General features: G+C 40.7%; 1 long non-coding RNA gene across 1 annotated transcript; it reads right to left on the bottom strand.

Moving 5' to 3' along the window:
• Positions 1–1,397: 1,397 nt before the first annotated feature.
• LOC133494494 (uncharacterized) lies at positions 1,398–9,956 on the bottom strand. Its single transcript, XR_009793312.1, has 3 exons — positions 9,658–9,956; positions 2,236–2,323; positions 1,398–2,137 (listed from the first exon to the last, which is right to left on the bottom strand). It is a non-coding gene; the product is annotated as an uncharacterized LOC133494494 (long non-coding RNA).
• Positions 9,957–17,754: the final 7,798 nt, after the last annotated feature.

Raw genomic sequence — 17,754 nt, 5'->3', positions numbered from 1 at the left:
CAGTCGCTCACATTTGACGGGCACGATCACGCCCATGCACCATCGCACTCGCATTTCTGCACAGCCGAACACGAAAAATCACGCGTGTAAAATTTGTTACGAGCAGAAAAAATATTGAAAGATTTCACTTCTTTTGTGCAGTTGGAACATTAACCCATTCATGGGCAGGGTGGCAATTTTTTACCTTATTGAGATAAAAGTCTCCTAACAGGCCACAATCAAGGAAATAACACTTCTTTTTCATTTATGGTTAAGTTATATGATAACTTTTCTAATTTATAATCTCGTCTCAAAAATACTTGAGTTTTCTTCATAGAGCATCCCAAAACCAGAATCGGAATCAGATTAAAATACTTAAATATTTTGACATACTGAAGGATATAATGCGTGAAAATCATGATGTCCCAAAAATTGGATGCTGTCCACAACTGGGTTAATTTACGTGTTTATTTCATAAACGTTGGTAACAAAACAAGCCTGCTCCTAAACAATCAGTATTCACCCGGGAACAGGGAATACAAGTTAACCATACTGAGCATGTACGGAAGTGATGCCAGAAGCACATGTTCCGAGCTGCTTCACGTACTGCGAGCGCATTTACGTCCAAAGTCATCAACATAATAAGCCATGTCAAAGGAAATACAGTTACACCAGGGGTGCTCAACGCGTTGATCACAAGGCAGTTTTGGTTGATCATGTGACGACGATTAGTGACTGGTGTACCCCACCTGCTACCCGATGACGACTGGGATAGGCTCCAGCACTCCCGCAACCCTCGTAGGCATAAGCAGCTCAGGAAATGGCTGGATGGATTCGTTGAAGTGTCATGGTTACATTTTGTCCTTTTGAAAATCTTTTTATTTTGAGGTGAGACCAACATTGCCTCCCTACGTTCCTATGCTAGGGTCCTCCACTTCCCACCAACATCACTACAAAATCCTGACAGAATTATCAGTCCAAAAGAAATGGCCCCTGGAGAACCAGAGGCCTTACATCGTGCTATTTTTTACCATGGGCAACTGCTTGTCCAGCACAGTCAGTCCCTAAGGGAGATGAAGTACGCAATTTGAAGCTGTGCATCTAACGTGGGCGTCTTGAGGATAGCTTTTGTACCCACTTGGCTACAAGGTCCAATTCCCACTCAGCTCCGACGGCAAAATTGCTTTTGCTTGGAGTCAGCTGGGAAAGCTGGATATGATCAAGCAAAGCCCTGAACACAACAAGTGTAATTTTAAAAATAAACAAATACACAGGTATACAAAACAAGGTATCAAGAGTTTGTTTTCAAAAGGAGACATTGGCATTTTTTTCAGATTTATGAAACTCGCGCCAAAATTATCCAGCTCCGAATGGATAATTTTGGTGCGAGTTTCGTAAATCTGAAAAAAATGCCTATGTCTCGTTTTGAAAACAAACTCTTCGTATCTGCTCTGAAACCGCACTGTTTCAAAGCACATACCTTATTTTGTATACTGTGTGTCTGCTGAATGCACTGAAACAATGCCCCACTCAATTGCCAATCAAGTGTTATTACCATGCCTTGAACAATGGATTCTTCATGATCAATCAAGTTTCTTATGCTTACACATCCCTTCGGTATTTGAGCCACAAGAGAAAAAATCAAATTCAGAGCCAGAAGACATTGACCTAACAGACTCAACCTTTTTCTCCCTGTCAGCAGCAGAGGTGTCATTTCTCATCTCTTATTTACAGTATATATCTGTGCAATATGTATTAGTCTGGCATGTTGGCTACTTAACTGGGGTTTCGATAAAAACAGCAAACCCATTCTGTCACACTCATTTTTCTAGATTTTTTATATCATGGTACATGAGGGACTGGACAGCTGTTTTAGCCACATCATAAAAAAGCAGGAAATCAGAAATGGTAAAAAAAAAAAAAATCAACACAACAAACATTTTGTATTTTAGTGACCTGCTCGATTCTGGTGTGGTGGGTGTCACAACTGTTTGCCAGGGGGTGGGTTAGACCAGTGTTGGTAAGCTTGTAGACTCCCCCGCACCACTGTAGGAGTGTTTACAGCTGACTTCAGTCACCGCCAATCAAAGCAGCACCTCTCATAGCCTTTAAAAATGTTGCAACCGAGGGTCTGGATGGAGATATGGCTCTGCAGTCTCTGTGTGGAAAAAGAAGATGCGTAATCTCAGTGATCCATTCACGAGTGGACCATTGTCACTCTTCTGGCCAAAGAACGCCAACAGAAAACATACTCACATTGTCTGTTACACTCGTCAAATAAATAATGAGCTGGTTTTAACTGCTGGTGATTTCAATGTGTCAGTGGAGCTCAGCATTTGTGTGCCTGTGCAGTGATCAAATTAATCAAAGAAGAAAAAGAATCACCTTCATTATCATGAACATGCATGCATGTACACAAAATTTGTTCTCTGCATTTAACCCATCAGTGTGAACACACACACACACACACACACATGCACACTTGTTAGTAGAAGACACTGTAGCAGGGAGCAGTTGAAGCACTTGGGGAGAAATGTCTCGCTCAAGGACACCACAGCTGTGAGATGTTGGTGGGATTTCAACTATGGTTCCCCCACAGTGGAAGGTGAAGATCTTGACCATTGGGCCAGAGCAACACAGAATAATCTGAAATCAGGTTATTACAGCTGGAAAGTCTGTGCTGGCAGTGAGCAGTGAGGTTAGACTTTCTGCCACCAAATTGTAACGCTGCCAGGACTTCTCCAAGGAAATAGCATAACTGCTGAACGTCTAGACTGGTGTTTGTGTCCCTGCCCCGATGTGCTGCCTATCAAAATCGAGCCCTATATTGCCACAATCCAGTCCCACATAATTTCCATTGTTTTCAAATATTTGTAATACATTTAGAAAGTAATCAATGAAATTACTCTTCTTCTTCTTTTTCTTTATGCTTGTCCCATTAGGGGTCGCCAAAGCGGGTCATCTCAGATGACACGCACGATTGTTTGGCACAGTTTTATGCCGGATGCCTTTCCTGATGCAACACCTCTGCATTTTAGTAGTTAAAATGTAAAAAAAAAAAAAAAAAACAAAAAAACATTACATTACGAACCATTACGTGAAATTCAAAAAGGGAATTTCATATATAATATAGATTCCCCACATAGTGAAATATTCAATAATTTTAACTTTTTAAAACAATTTTGATAATGTTATATATATATATATATATATATATATATATATATATATATATATATATATATATAATATATAATATATAATATATATATAAAACCTGAAATTCACCATGTGGTCTTGGACTTCTGAAAAGTAGAATCCCATCTGTTTAACAAATCTACATTAGATGTATGTATGTAATTTTTTAAGTGAAATACTAAAATAAATTATTTTTACTGTTCATTATTCTAATTTATCTGCACCCTTGCATCTTTTTTGGATACACAATACTATCAATGTCAGCTGAGGATGGTAATATTTCAATTTTTGGCAGTTCAACCTCGTAGAATTGGGTTAACAATTTATGATCGCATTGTTTGCTTCTTACATGAATGAGACCCAAAGCACTCAAACAGAAGCCAGCTATAATTTATTAGGTAATAAGTATTCTTGTTAAACAATTATTCAAGCAGCTGCTGTATTTGCACCAGTTGATGTGTGTGCGTGTGTGTGTGCTTGTTTTTGCATGTATGTATGTTTACACTTGCGTGTGTTTGTGTGTGAGTGTGTGTGTGTGTGTGTGAGTGTGTGTTTGTGTGCGTGTTGCAAATGCTGGACAAACAAGCTGGCGTCTTTTAAACAATGTAGCAGTTTTCCACAGCTGCATCCTGGAGTCTAGTTACATAAGAAACATAATGCTAGTTTTCTTTCTTTAGTCTTAGCTTCTGAGGCTCGACTAGGCTTTTTTTCTCCATTCACTTTTCTTGACGATAAGCTTTATGTTTACCGATTTTAAGTTTTATTCATCCATTTTTTTAAGCTACTTATCCTCACAACGTTCGAGGGAGTGCTGGAGCCTAACTCAGCTTACTTCGGGCAAAAGACAGACTACAACCTGAACTGGTCGCCAGTCAGTTGCGGGGCATGGATCAACACGATCACCAGGCTTGAATTGAACACAAGACCATCATTGACCCAAGTGGTACTCTTTTTTTTTTTTTTTCAATTTTGGCAAAGTCCCAATTTTGACAAAATCCCTCGGCCAACTGACATGATAATGACAACGCTCGCACCGTGTCATGTTGCGGCAAACGCCCACTTTGCCTATCGCACCACACCACGACACATTGCTGTGTCCATGCGCCCCAACAGCACGTACAGTACACACTGAATTGGTTTGTTGATGTAAGTAAAAAATAAAAAAGGCCTTCTTTCTGAGCAACAACATTAACACCTGAAATGTATTTCCACAACACAACATAAGACGCATCCCAGTTGGTCAAGAAATATTGTGACCAGTCTGCAATTTGCCAGTGTGCCATCGGCGAGACTTCAATGTTATTATATCAAGGTCAAATTACTCCACATTGTTGCTTTAAGAGCATCACTGCTTGCTGTCATATTTACTGATGTGGTGACTTCCCCGGCTGTTACCTCCGAGTCTTTCTGCAGTGTACTTTCCAGGCAGCCAAAAGCTGTTGAGTGTTTTTTTAATACACTCACATGCACTCTAACGCTGCTTGACTCCTTCTGCTGCTTCGCGCTGTACCCACATGATTCCATTTTCTTCCGATACCATCTGCTATGATGTCTAGCAGCCGCCTACTTCTCTTCCTTTCTTCTTCAGCCATCGCCATCTGCTTTCCTGCGATATTTGGAGCGAGTTTCTTTCTTTTTTTTTTCTTGCCCGACCAGCTCTGTCTGCTCTCTGAGTCATCATACCTTTGTCATGTTTGTCACGGTGTGCCCATGAATTCCCCTGTCAGTCATTTTTTTTTTTGTCACAAACATGTCCAGATACCAAAAGCGTGTTTTTTTTACACTTGATTGAGTGTACTACTGCAGAAGCAAACTAACCAACTGCTTTCTGATCCTAATTCCCATAACGTGGACATTGGGCTAAACGCATCCCTCTGGTTAAACTGTCAATATCCACCACATTCTAATTATGAATTCATGTTGAATCTGGCTTTTGAATGGGGTGTAATGTCTTCCATGTGCTGCCAACACAGCATATCAAACATCCAATTACACATATTATATGACGTTGCTATTATGTTATTAGCATCTGGCTGCTCTGCTACTTGCCGCGCTGGTTTGGAAATGGCAGGGGACTTTGTGCTAAGGATTCCAATAAAACTACTATATTTCAACACCACTTTGTAGAATCATTGAAGCTTTTAGAGAACCCGACAAAGGTACAGATCGAAAACATTTTATTTCAGTTTAATTTAGTGAGTATGGGCATTTAATGTGATTAAGTAACACATTAATTTGACAACATTCTGGTGCTCACTTCCTGTAAGGGTGGTACAATTTGCTGCTTATTTGAATTGGTAGTGTTCAGCTTTGGGGCAGGGCCGTGCTCTACAAAGAGCCATTCTATTTTATCATTGCAAACGCTGAGACGCTTGCATGAGAATCACAGCGAAACCACACAGGAACCCATGCATGCATGCATCGAAGTGATGATACCGAATGCATGCACCCACACTCCAAGCAAGCAAAGCAGACCACAGTATCTGCCCATGTATATATTTTTCACGTGTTTTTCTTTCGCAGAAAGCAACCAAACTACAGCTGCAGCTTTTGATATGTATTGAAACCTGACTTATTAAATGAGCTTTGTGCTTTAGGGCTCTGTGATTATGACTGTGTAGTAACAGACACATACAGACACACACACACTCACACAGACAAATGTATTGTCTCTGTCTTGTGCGCTGACAAAAACCATAAAAAACTGAAATCACACAATTTTGACGCGTGATCATAAAACCAAAGCAAAGAGAACCGAAGAGGCCCTTGTGTTGCTATGGCGACCAACATCTCCCAGTTGCCTCCTGGAACATGAGAAGGAAAATAGTGGGACCAGGGCCAGCGTGGCATCAGGAATTTCAGCAACAGATTCCCTTGAACAGAGTCAGTCCTCCTCTGGGTGCCAGGGATACCGTGGAACTCAGAGCTTGGGTCGCTTCTAAGAATTAGAAGTAAATACTCTTGAATTTACACAAGTGCATTGCCTTTACTTCCGAGAACCCTGGAAGATAATCTCGTTTGGTAACATAATGCCACCCATAAATGGTCTATAAGTCACCATCAGAGAATTTAAAAAAAAATTAAGTTTAGGGCATTTGTCACGACCCATCGGAACGAAAGTAGGACCCAAATGCAGGAGTACACGGGAGACACAGATGTAAATCGGGAAAAACGTTTATTAATCCAAGGTCGGGGATCGGGCAGGCAGTCAGGTATAGCAGCGGTAGTTGGGACGTTGGGCGTAGAGAGCAGGTCAGCGGGCAGGCAGGAGTCGGGACACGGGAGAACGATCAAAGCAGGGAGGAGTATCAAGGGAGTCAGGCTTGCGGCGTTCGTCAGAGAACAGGCAAAAGTCGGTACACACGGGTTGACGATCAGGGATACGGGAGTGGTGGAACAGGGCATGAACCTCAATGATCTGGCGGAGGACCAGTCGTCACCGGGTCCTATAAGTACCGGGCGTAATCAGCCGAAACAAGGTGCGGATGTGTGCCGACTAATAGGCTGGCCATGCCCAGCCTGAGCAGGATGCCAGGAGCATGACAGCATTTGCAATTTACTGAAAGCATTTATGGAAATACAATATTTATTTTTAATGTTATGGCGATTTGTGAAAAACAGCATCATTTGGCTACAGGTGGAGAACACAGTGAGACTCAATCTTCTTGTGAGGTGCTATCTCCATTTTTTATCAGTTTATTCACTACAAGTGAACATTTTACAACCAATATTACGTTTTTGTTTCTTTTCTTTTACAATATATACTGACGCGGGAGAATTTCAAAACAATATCATAAAAAGTATTCATAGTAGCAACGAATATGGGGTAAATGTTGATGTGTGATGCAGTAAACAAATTTCAAGGGGCTTTTTATAGACTTGTTTGGTTCACGTTTGTATTGCCAACATGAGTATAAACGATGGTGGCACTAAAAGGTCAAAAGGCTCACACACAAGTTTCATTTGTGAATTTCCATGCAACAGGATGACCCATAAAATGTTTTTATGAATATGTTGAAGATTTCACGCCACCTCTACTTTCACCATTTGAGTTAAAACTGAGTTATCAAAAGGAGCCTGTGCTTTGATTAGACTTAAAGTCATCCTCACTCTACCAGGAAATAGTCTGCTAACCAGCGCGATTTTTTTTGTTTTGTTTTGTTTTTTGGGGGAGGCACCCAAATCGGTGTGAATTGTTAATGAAGATAGTTCTTCCTAAATTTCCACATTTCCCACACCAACAAAAGTTTTCAATAGTGGACTGGACGTGTTTCGTTCATAAATGTGTGAACACTGCACGTCAGACCCTCACAACCATTGTATAAAGTACTTTATTAATTCCATTATGATTAACATCTTATTTTGTAAATTAATCACAGAGGCCAGGATGCACTTATGGATGGGTGAGGAGAGGGGAGGGGGCAGCGGTGGGGGGTGGGGTGGTTAGTACGTGTGATGTGGTTGGGGATAAGGCCAAGAGCGGTGACAATACTCCAGTCACGCATGGATTGCCACGTCCTCTTCTGCATATCGAAGTATCTCCAAACGAGACTATTGTGCATCTTTTGAAGGATATGAAAGCTCCGCTTCGAATGGATGGGATTGAAATCGCCAGTGAACACACCCAGTGGGATCATGATGAAGGCGTGGGGGTTATGCTGGTCCATAACCTCACCAAAAACAGGTGCAGCCTGCTCCTCGCAGAGGTATGCTAAGCAGAGCCCCAGTTTTGCGTTAGATAGTCATGAAAATAGAGCCCTAGGTGTTGATCAACATTTGACTATATTATACCAAAACAGACTAAATGTACGTTATATTTTGGTGTATGGCTGGGTGGAAATGTGATTATTTTTCATTTATTTTCTTTTCATATATTTCATGATTATTACTCAACTATGATTATGAAAGTTAATTAAATTACTTTAAAAAAATATATAAAATTTAGATTTCTAAACTTTGATTGATTAACACTTGTTTTTGAAATATTCATCAAACCCTCCATTTTCCGAGCTGTTTATCCTCACATGAAGCTAATTGTATGTATTTTTCAATTAATTTTCTAACTTGGAATAGCCTTTCATTCATCGACAGTTTTGCATTGTGTCATTTTGTTTGCATGTTTCTTCAGCATTATGTGTGTGGACAAAGGCTTTGATAATCAGAGAGATTATTCTGGAATGCTTCTTCCAAAACAAGAGAGAAATTGACCTCTCTATAATGACCAGTGGGTCACAGATCCTGTTCAATTCCATTTTGTGGAGGTCAACATCAAAGTCAAAGCAACTAGACGTCCTCTAAGTGTGTCCATGCTGAGGCTCATGGGGGTCTTCAAAACATTATATCGTATAACGTTCACATTTCTTGCATACCTCATTTGTCTTTCTCCTCTCACCCTCCCACACCTGCTCCTCTCTGGCCGTACTCACACTTTATCATTTCCTCTTGTTTGAGGAGCATTTGCTGCAGTGCCCTGCCCCTTTGGGCTTTTAACTTTATGTTAGCTATTCATATTGATTTATACAGGGGAGCAGGAAAGTGTGCTTCTGGCCATATAACGTGATTTCTTTAGTTGAATCAAAACTCTCTCACAGTCGTTACAGCATGATTATTTTAAAGCAATTATCGATTTTTGATGGTTGAAGTTTACCAACAAAAAAAACCCAGTCATTTAAAACAGCTCAGAATGTCGGACTTCATCATTGCCGGCCCCACCCCCAAATGAAACAAAGCCTCATAGACACTTCTCCGTCGTTACTCCACACAAACCTAGAAAACTCGGCCCAACCTGTAACAGCACCATACCTGTCAACTTTTCGGAGCGCCAATCTGTATAAACTAGCAAAAAAATCATTTAGAGTGCAAAAAATCCTTAAAACAAATTGTATGTCAAAATAACGGAGGGAAAAACACAAAGTTTTTCAATGATTTTTATTGTAGATCTCCATAACGATAATATCTGAAGTTAATGTCTAATCCTACTAAGAAGAATGATCAAAAAGATGGCTATTTATCAGCCAAGCTACAATACCTGAGATATTTGTAAGAGAGATTCACCAAAGAGAAGTTGTGATGGGAAAAGAAAAATGTTTTGAAAGATTACATATCTACTGAATGCCGATGATCAATTCCTTATTTTTAGTAAATAAGGAATGAGCTGATCTGTATGATAAGGCTAACAATAAGCTATAGATGAACTCACTGACATTAGCTATTGTTCATATGAAGCCAGACTCAATCTTGGTATATGGAACGTCTATCTTGACATACATATGACACCTTTGTGGTGAAAACACAGCATTCAATTATATTATTGTCAGCTGTTATAAAAACACGACCATGAGCTAGAGTGCTAGCAAGAGAGCTACAATGTCAGCTACAATAATCCTATGTATTTGGAATGAGGCCCAGGCGGCTAACTAGCGAACATGCACGCTACATTAGCCACAAATGATCAAAGTCAAGATAAAAAATGACACTCACTTTTTGTTGCAGTCAAGTAGTGTCCCCGTATAGCTCCTATCTCGATAGGTCAGCATCACCAATAGCGTATCGTTAATGATTTGATCGATTGTGACAGGTAGCCGAGAGCCGGCCAGCAGCTCCTCGGCTGCAGCCTCCATGTTTCCCATGGGGAGGTGTCCGGCTCGGCGGTGCTCGATCAGGGCCAAGGATTTACTGGAATGTTACCGGAAATGAAAGTATTTTGCTAATCTAAATCAACATTTGGCGCTGCGCTAAACATCATGCCTGGTGCGACAAAAATCTTTGATACAGGCTACATAAGTGGGTTGCCCACATGGAAGGAAAAGGGGATAAAAGTCTCAGTGTTTTCAATGAAGCACTGGGTTTAAACTTTATAGTGTGATCATAAAACATACACTCTGGGTTCTAACACATCAAGACCAACAACAGCAAAAAAAAAAGGCAAAGCAATGACTGAAATCTTGTTCTGTAGTCACTGTAATCTAGTGTTGTATTTTTGTCCTTGCTTTGTCACATTTTTGATTTGTGTATGAATAACTAAACATGAAATGACATCTTTTGTGTACTGGCTGTAATTGGAGGTTTTATTTGGGTGGTGTGTTCAGTGGAGTTGGGTATACCAAATCAGGCAGTGAAGTAGGTGCATGGGAAAGGCTTTCAAATCGCTAACATTGGCTGACTGTTGTGAAGGTAGCTCAAGACAGATACAGTGGACAGATAAATTCTGCTTTTGATTTGTAAACCAGAGGTTACACATACACTGTATGTTTCAAATCATGAAATATAAACATCCAGCCATAACCTTTCCATGTGGACTGGGCTCCTGGGATGACAACCACTTAGAATTCGAAGTAAACCGAGTTTTGTCAGCCAAATATTTTGCCTGCAAAGTCAGCTCGCCCCGGCCAGCCAATCATATATCCAGTCAGTCCACAGAGATTACAGGGCAGATCTGTGCCAGTCCCTACCTGCAGGAGACAGAAGGCTATGAAAACCATGTGCAAAAAGTGTCTACACATGCGGCAACAGCTGCTTGTTTTGGGCCCAATAAGCCAAAGCAGATAGAGATGTTTTTCATCTCCTTCCAGCCTGTGATTCAGAGGAAGGGTGAGGTATTGTCTCGTGGTTGAGCGATGAAATCATTCCCTGCATGAAAGCACGACTACGCAGGAGGAGCGAGGAGAAAAGGGGAACCAGAGGAGCCGTGCATGTAGGTCAGAATGATGTGACACACAAGGCCAGACGTGGTTTTCCAGACAGACTTGAAAACCACTAGCAATGAAGGAAAAAATGTGTTGTGACTGGTCTGTGCACCACACACATTTTGTCGACAATGGCCTGGCATAAACTGACGATGAATGTGCTTGAGAAATATGCCAAAGTGGGAGGGGCTCCAAACAGCTGTGCAACTTGTTGTTCTCCCTTTTGGTCCAAAATGTAAACAAGAAAAGCTCTGGTGGCAACATGCATCCATCTGATCTTTTTCCTATCATATGTCTCTTCATCTGGTTTGCTGGTGAGCTGGAGCCAATCCCGGCTGACTTTGTGTCATATACCAGCCAATCGGAGGGCGCATAAACCAGACAAACCTTTGCACTTGCATTTGGAAGGTGCGACGTGAAGAAAAATTCACACAAGAATGCCTGGGCCTCTGAACTGTGAGCCAGACATGCTAAATAACCACGAGATAAAAAGACAATTGAGGTGTTGAAAAAAATATTAGCAGAATTGCTTTGCATTGCCAACACATACATATTTAGCCAAAGTTATATTCTTACCAATGCAGATATTTACTTGGGTTTTTGGGGGTTTATGCTGCCAGAGTAATCATAAAAGTAGTACCATGAACGCTGGATTTCAACTCTCTTTTTGATAAAGCTTCACAATCTTTAACTGTATTCAGTCTGCAAATAATTCCGTAGTAGTAGTAGTAGTAGTAGTAGTAGTAGTAAAACACTTTATTCAGGATATGACCATGAATGAAAAAAGTGGAAGGCTTTATTTTATCTGCTTAGCTTGCATTTATGTCTTTTTTTTTTCTTTACCAGAAAAGATGTTTTTGTGTTTGAGTGAATAGATGTTTTCCTGTGAGTCATGTTTGGAGAAAAGAAAAGACCTGGTGTGCAAAATCAAATTTTGGTCTATGTCATCAAAGATGCACTATTAAAATGAGGAAAAGAGATAAAATATATGTATACAGAGGATGTAGCCTTAATAGTAAACATTATCAGCATGATTATAACAGAAAGTATACTGTACATAATCAAGCCGCAGCAATTGTTTTGTTTTCAGATCAAGTGCTGTGAAAGACGCAAATGTTACACAGATCCCAGCAAAAAACACAAAGTTTGACTTTAGCGAGAGTCCGACTGGAGTTTGCACGACATCAGCAGTTTGAGCCAATTGTCAAAAACAAACTAAATTCCCATGAAACACAGTTTGAAAAAAAGTGATTAGAAACCAAAGCAGATGAGGCAAAGGTGAGTCGACCTTTACTCACATCTGACTCAGAATTAGAGAAAGCAAGAGCCAATATTCAATTGTGACTAAATTAGTTCCAGGCTGAGTTTGCTGAGGAAAACATTCAAAGTTTTCCAAAGAAGAAATCAAACCATATAATTTAAATTTCTCCAAATTGTATCCTTTCGCTGTTGGCTGTAAGCATTGCTGATCGATGAAAAATGTCTTCGGATTGCTCATATGTAACGTGGATTTGTCTTCCAGGTTTAATGCTGCGTTCACTCATACCGGAACCAAAGGTTGGAGCAGGAGAGGGAACCTGTAACCCTTATTATCTGACTACTGATAGTCTGGGTTAATCCCAGGTAATCCTGTCCATGCTAGACGGGGCCATTTATCCCACCAAGCCTTGATTTTGTTACTGCTGTTGCACAGTTATTGTGTAAAGCATTAAACTCAAACACTTCAATAATTACAGACGGATGTGAAAATATAGAACATGTTTGATCCGGTCTTCCCGGTGTGGCATTTGTAGGGTTTCTCACATCCTCACATTCCTCCTACATTCCAAAAACGTGTGGTAGGTTCACTGAAGACTCTAAATTCTCCATATGTGGTATAGAGTTTGCATGAAAGGATTTGTCTACAAGGTGCTCAGTTACAGACTTTTAATTCAGTAAATGTTACCTTGACATACTGTACATAAAATAGTTTTGCGAATTGCGAGCAAAACAGATTTGGAGAAGAAAAAAGTAAAAAAAGGAATGTAGCCCGAAATTTCTGTATATAGTTTGTTAAATTTGAAAGAAGTTGACTTTCTTGAGAAATGTGCAGTTAGATAATCAAAGGCATGGAAGCAATAACTTCATCCACATTGAGAATAAAAGTTTTTAATATTTACTGGCATGCTGGTTCATGTGAATATCCCATTTTATCATAGTGAAGGTCACGAAGTGAATACTAAAACATGAACTGGAAATACAAACGGTGACAGTTCAGCTCTCCCATTGATGCCACCATTATCACTCAAATGCAAAACATTTATTGCCAGAGTTTACTAAAAAAGCACTCAATAGACTGGAACCCTCACTGGAAGGATGTGAATGGAGGAACCGTGACACTGGAGTGGCTGCAGTGGGTCAAGGATGGACTATTCTTTTGATGCCATAAAAATTAAAGTGGTAAAATATGAAATGAATGCACATTTGGACAAATGGAAATATGCTCTCCCTTGATCCATAAATCACCTTTGAAAAGCTTTTGTGCAAGTCTGTCTGCGAATAGGTTTGTGTGAAACGATGTTAGATAACAAATTGTCAGAACAAATGGTGATCAGAAGAATAGCCCCCAATGTTTTGCTTGGATGAGGTGAATAGAATTGCACTAGGCAGAATAGCGACCTCCACCAAGGACAAATTAGATTCAAAGTTTGTTATAAGAAAGTTCTCTTGAGTTTTAGTCTCATTCGTCCATGGAATGCATCCAAACTAATTGGGACTGTCTGGATTGGGGGTGTTGACTTTTCCAAGATGGTATAAAAAACTGAAAAGACGTTCTTTCGATATGCACCTTTAACTGGACAGGAATGTGTTTTTCCGAGAACAAATGTCCACACCTCTCCGTAATTTTGTGCAAATTGAATAACCAGTTAGTTTTAACTATTGAGTAAAATAACTAGAACAAAACCTTCAATAAAACTACAATCTCTTGCCTTACTCTTTGCTCTGGAAAAAGTAACACAACAGATGGGAGGGGAGAGGTAGAATTCCCAGGGGAGTGGATACAAGACTCGAGAGAAAAAAATAAACATTAAAGATTTACATTCATCATGACTCACATTCTCTTCAAATCCAGATTAATTGACCCTGTGCCTCACTTGAGTTACTCTTATGTGATTTCTGAATATGTAAAAGCAAGGTTAGCACATATCATGTTAAATAGGGAAAAGGCTACTTGCTCTTTATAGCAACATTGACAATAGTTTATCTTCTCTGTAGGCACGCACCTAACCACTTGTTAAAAGAGGAACTCGAATTAAGAAATGACAAGGCTCTCCATATGAAGACTTCATTTGGAGTACTTGGTGCTATTGAGGGGAGTGCCATTTACATTGACCCTCAGTAATCTCTGAAACATTAAGTGTAACGTTGGTCTTGAATACTGACATAGGTAAAAACTTTAAAAACAGGTAACACACTCCAAGGGGTCTCTTTTGGCTTCCACTACAGCATTTGAGATGGTCAACCCGTGTCCCAGATTGCATCTAAAGATGCGCAATAATGAATATTTCTGGCTGTGGTTTACACCAACAGAAAGCTGCTGTGCAATCCATGTACTGGCCCCGTAAACATGGAGGCAATTCCTGATGAAAACTGACACCCTACTGAATTAATTTGCCTACCGCTTTATTATGCACGACCAATGAGACAGTGTGATGGGGAATGTAAAAGCAAAAGTGAATTTACATTTTTAACAGCTACGTTTGATGGGCTCATCATGCATGCATGTGGGATGGCATGCATGCACACGCGTAGCTACGTTATGGATGCATACTGTGAAATCACAAATGAACGACTCATTTCACGTGGCTACACTTCCCCCAGAACACACACACAAACACACGTAATGAGCAGAAAGATGTGCAGTGCTTTTTTTTTTCAACATCAAAAGCTCGGCTGCTGCCTCACAGTTTCTTTGTTTTTACATTGTGAATAAAGAAATTTCAGAAGTCACATTTCCTTCTGTACACTATCAACTGCTATAGAAAGATAGAACGCAAGCTCACAGCAGGGTGTGCGCTCATACTGTTGCATACTAACATCCCACTCTGCTGTATTCATTATGCTGCCCCTGTAACTACAATTCCCTTTGCACAAATAATTAAAGAGGAATAATAACAATAGAGTGAGCGCTGTCGAGCTTCAAAGATTCCCTCGAATGCTCGACTCAGAGACTTCCAGAGAGATTCCTCATGGACTTCAAGTAAAGCTTTGTTATGGATGAGCACTGTTTTAGGCCTCTTGCATCCTGTACAATCGTTGATCAATTTTGTCAGGAATGGCAGGAAATACCATGCAATCTGAATATTTCCACCTCGGTTATTTATATCTTCTTAATTTAAAACTGCAACTTGGTACATTAAAGGTCTTGATATTAAAAGTACAGTGTAGTATAGAACAAGATAAAGGATTGACTGCTATCTGGGTCTTGTGGTATATGAGCGTGTCAAGATGAATGTCGTTACATTTATTATTAGTACAGGTGAGATTATTCAGATATTCTTAAATGCTTATTTTGTTAGCTCAGCTCAGCTTCCATCTGTGTTTACAGTTGCAATCGAGGGATGTACAAATCTCTCTCCGAAGGTTCAATACTCCTGTCTCCATGCTAGCGATGAGTGAAGCACAGTATTTTTGCCAGGAGGAGTTTTCTGTATGGATGTAGGCCACCGTTGACATCATGTTGTTCAGCAGGCCACAGAGAAATTATGACTGCATCAGCGGATTGTCAGACACATCCACCCAAGTCATGCACTCTGTTTTCTCCTTACTTTCTTCAAACCAAATAGAAGGAGAATCCACACAATTGACAGAATTCTGAGCAGTCTTGTTATTTATGATGCCTATCCTGAATGCAGATGTTGCTCTTGATACAGCTTCGTGGGATAATCAATCATTAGTTTTTGTGAAACGTAATAATCAAACGACCAAACTGAATGTTTGGTTGAAAATGTGGGGAGGTATTCGACTTGTACATGATATTTTCTCTACTGCAAAGCCTCCAATTGTCATGAGCCAGGCTTGACCACGGGCAAGAGGGGCGTTTCCACAACCCTGGGCGTTGACACCGGTTACCGCTCTCAGCTTTTTAACATTGGGACTCTAATTAGATTAATTAATTATTAATTAATTATATTTAAGTTGGAGTTTTCATCACGGACATTTGCCAGATCGTTGCTTAATGCCTCGTTCCCGCACTCTCGCAATCCTGTTCCTGATCTCCCGTGTACCGATCCCTGCCTGCCCGATGACCTGCCTTCTACGCCTGACGTCCTGGTTACCGCTGCTCCCGTTGACTGCCTGCCTGATCCACGACCTTGGACTGAATAAACACTGTTCCTGAACTGCCTCTGCACCTCCGGAGTCCTGCATTTGGGTCCTCCCCCGCACCGATGGGTCGTGACACCAATAACCCTAACCAGGGTAAAATGTTGCTTAAAATAGATTATTGAACGATAGCTACTGTTATTATTTAAATACTTCATTAATAAGATCCATCCATATTTCGAGCCGCTTATCCTCACGAGGGTCGTGGAAGCGCTGGACCAATCCCAGCTGTCATCAGGCGGGAAGCAGGGCATATCCTGAACTGGTTGCCAGACAATCGCAGAGCACATAGAAACTAACAATCAGAATCAAAATCAGCTTTATTGGCCAAGTGTGTAGAAACACACAAGGAATTTTTCTCTGGCAGTCAGTGCTTATCTGGTACAACATTCAAAACAAAGAACAACAAAGTAACAAGAATAAAGAACAACAGACATTTCTGTTAATAGGAACTATTCCTTCTTCTTTTCGAACAGATAAGAGATAAGAGTGTGTCAACACTCCACATTATGTTAAGCTTGTCCAGAGTGCCTTTTCTCGTTAACGGTTCCTGTTACAGAGCAGTGCAATGACAATTGTGCATAGGAAGCAATTTAAAGTGACGAATCGTGTGATAGTCTACAAAATATATTACTAATACTAATACTGATTGGAACAGCAGGATGTGTGGGTGTGTCCAAACAATGGCATAAGGCAGAAAATAGTAGGTTCGCTGATCAGGAATTTAATTGCCAGAGGAAAAAAACTATTCGAATGCCTACTATTTTTGACTTGCATTGATCGGTAGCGCTTACCCAACGGATGGAGCTGGAAGAGCTGCTGGCCACCATGTGGGGGGACCGAAAGGACCCTACCCGCTCCGAATCTAGTTTGAGTGGCATGCAAGACTTCAAGGGTTACAGGCCGACAATCCATTCAGCGGTTTTGATTGTCCGTTGCAGTCAGAGTTCGTCTTTTTTTGTGGCAGCCCCTGTGTACCTATGATGGAGGTACACAGTACTGATTGGATGACCGCTGCATAGAACTGTCTCAGCAGCTCTTGTGACAGGCTGTGCTTCCTCAGAAGCCACAAGAAGTATATCATTTGCTGGGATTTTTGAGGATGGAGTTGATGTTGGTCTCCCACTTCAGGTCCAGTTAGACTGTAATTCCGAAGAACCCGAAGGTCTTGATCATTGACACAAGACAGTTGGACAGTGTCAGGGGCAGCTGTGGTGAAGGATGCCTCCTGAAGTCCACAATCATCTCAACAGTCTTTTGAGTGTTCAATCTTAGGTTGTGTTGGCTACACTAAAGCTCCAGTCTTGCCAATTCCTGTCAATATGCAGATTCGTTGCCGTCTTTGATGAGGCCGATGACTGGTGTCAGTCATGAAGTCCTTTGAACACCTTATGCTGGACCACCTCAAGAGCATCCCAGGTGTCCAGCTGGACCCACTGCAGTTTGCCTATCAAGGTAACAGGTCTGCGGATAATGCCGTCAACATGCTGCTCTTTTGGGGACCTGTATAATGGTGGAGCGTTTGAAG

Source organism: Syngnathoides biaculeatus, chromosome 2 (assembly GCF_019802595.1).
Source record: "Syngnathoides biaculeatus isolate LvHL_M chromosome 2, ASM1980259v1, whole genome shotgun sequence".
Lineage (NCBI taxonomy): Eukaryota > Metazoa > Chordata > Actinopteri > Syngnathiformes > Syngnathidae > Syngnathoides > Syngnathoides biaculeatus.
Note: the sequence above shows the minus strand (reverse complement) of the source record. Positions and strands in the feature narration are given on the sequence as shown.